Genomic DNA, 3,005 nt, shown 5'->3' with positions numbered 1-3,005 from the left:
TATGTCTCCTATGCTCCTACTTTTTGCAATCGGTAACAGTAACAGAATGAAATCACTTCCTAGTTCAATGATACATAGTCACGTGGCTGCCTTTTCTCCGCCCAGCCGCAAACTCTGCACAAACACAAGGTGGTGTGCGTTTGATGGGTTGAGAAGAGCGAACGAAAAATAAAGAATTACGAATCTTCTATATAAAATAATGAATATTATAGAGTGGTTAAGGAGATGGGATATTTGGTGCAGTGATGAGACCTGAGTTCCAGTTTAAGACTTGACACCACTATCTCAAATATTTGGAAAAAATAAATAAATGAAATAAAAAAAATCTCAAATATCAAAAACCTATAGAAAAAAGAAAAGAAAAATAAAGAAAACAGAAACAGAGCTCAGATACACAACGAAAATACTGAAGAGAACGACAGACGTCATCTTAACCGTGAATCTGAAAACGCGACAAATCTATTTCTGTTACGCTCTAAAGGTGGGCGGTTTCATCTTGTGCCTTTTAATGAGTCTGGGTAATAACCTTTCGTAGAGAACAGAATAAATGATTGAATGTGTCATCTGCAGGCCACGTGAACACATATATTAGCTTAATTAGCCTTTAGCTTAATTAGTTTTTTCGTGACTCCAGTTCATTTGTCTGTGTGGGAGTTGATTTAGATCATTGCACATGTAAACCGTCTGTGCTTGGAGATCGAAGAAATATGGACTAAGACACTAGAGATTTTTCTTATTGTGCCAATGTCTCAACGAGAGCACAAGAGAGTCCTTTATTCTACATAAAAGTCGTGGAGCCGCAGTTGTTCTAGTGGACTTCAAAGAAGTCTTTATACCAGCGCCCTACTGTAAAGAGAGTTGACTTCAAAAAGACAGATAACTAGGACAGCTACATACAGTCAGATTTGGTATGCAGATGGAATGTTTCTAATTAGAGAATGATGTCACATACAGAAATGTACTGCACATATCCTTATTATGTCAAACGTAAAGAAAATGTGTAGATACTGCATTTGCGGTAGCAGATGACAGATTTTATTTATATCTTCATTCATTTGTTTGTTTATCTTAACTTAAAAATTTGGAGGTTTGTTAAATTCAACTTCCATTAATTATTGTACAGGATTAGAAATCGAGATGAGGTGGAGAAATACAAAAATAAAAATGGCTACCAGCTACTCCATTCTGCCTCAACTGAAAGAGCCTAGGAATTTTACAGATTTTAATTAATTTTAACATACAGGATTTGTTAATTTGTCTAGTTTATTGCACCATTCTTTCAACACCAGACCTTGCTTTTGGTCCAATTCTTTCTCCAGTTTCTCTTCTCTTCTCTTCTCTTCTCTTCTCTTCTCTTCTCTTCTCTTCTCTTCTCTTCCCTTCTTTTCTCTGTGCATCTCACAGTTAATTTCAGAAGTTGTGATACATATATACAGTATATCTCCATATAGGGGAAATACTTCACTTAGATGTCATGCATAGATGTTGATAGTATCTACAGGGAACCACACTCCCCTGGGATTTAGGATTATTATTACGTAGTCAGGTTTAGGTTATATCTTTATACAAGGAAATGCCTATGGATAAACATGTTGAACTTTGCAAAGGTGACTTGCATAAGTCAAATTCCACATTTGGCCTACTTAGTACTTTGCCATTAGCCACTCAAGTGCAAGTACATTCTTATAATCAAACAGATCTATCAACAAAACAGTCCTCACCTAGTAGCAAAAGAAATGTGACTAATTGCTGTATTTCACTTCAGTGCAAGCCTGGGTATGTTTCAAATGTTAGAAGAGCAGGACAATAGCTACATTTGCGGAATTAGCGTAATGTGAGGCAGACAAGCCCCTGCAGTGTACTGAATCAGTCAGTCAGCAGCTCATTAAACCCTGTACAAAACATATGATTATCCAGTCCTCTACTGTCTATGAATATACAGTTATACTGCTGGCCTCAGGACCGTAGCTACCTCTCCCCTGTGTGAGGCCTGAACTATTGTAGAGTAATCAGCTCCTCCAGGGGATTCTCTATTAGGTCTAGACATGAGAATAAGATGCCTCATTGTCCACAACATTTAATGGGCAGAGTCACTGAACGTAGGAGGGAACAGAGCTGAGTCAGATATCAGTAATAATGGACTTGATTGAATCAAGTTGAAATGTAAAACTATAATGATACCGAAGCATGCATTTACATGAAAAAAGTCAATGCTTTTGCTTTGGATCCACAGCGAAAAATGTTGGGATCGAAAGGTTATATACATAGTGAATAACAGTAAATTTGCCAGCTTTAAATTTACACAGAAGGAGTTAAGCCAGGGAGCATCTGCACGGCCCCATTCTGTTGAAAGCTGAACCGTATAAAGTTTCTTAGAGCTAATTTAACACCGATACATTCTCTGTGTGCCCTCGCTCCACTATGGAGTATTAGAGGGATTCTGAGCTTGGCTCTGCTTTAAGAAACTGCTAGATTATTTTTGCAGATCGAACAATCTGTGGTTTTATTCTTTGAAAAATTTGTAATAAGAAAGGAAATTAGGTATCTGACAGAAAATGGGAAACCACAAACTTAGACAGGACAATAATTCACTGATTTTCACAATTTATTCTATTATCTTTTGACAGAGCCAATTTTCAGCTCCACTTTCCAATCACAAGTTTTTAATGAAATACTTCCTGCCTCAAAAAAGCAAAACATTCCCTTTCATTAATGCAATGCAAAGCCAGATTGTTCCAGTGCAGAAAGTCTGCCTGTGTGATTTCTTAGTTAAATGAGCAAGGCTCTCACAAAATATTCTCTCAGAGTAATATCCTGCAGGACTAGCATGTGAAAACAGTGAAACGTGATGTTTCTATAATGTATGGCCCCAGAAAATTGGATAACTCTAGTCTTGCAATGCCAGAATATACTGTCTGAGCCCAGTATTTTACTGAGGCTCCATTTGATTGAAAACTTCACTGTCTGGGTTAAATATTCTTCACTTCCACAAGCTCAGCATGCTG

Source organism: Chanos chanos, chromosome 4, assembly GCF_902362185.1.
Source record: "Chanos chanos chromosome 4, fChaCha1.1, whole genome shotgun sequence".
Taxonomy (NCBI): domain Eukaryota; kingdom Metazoa; phylum Chordata; class Actinopteri; order Gonorynchiformes; family Chanidae; genus Chanos; species Chanos chanos.
The sequence above is the reverse complement of the archived record's forward strand: the minus strand, read 5'-3'. Positions refer to the sequence as shown.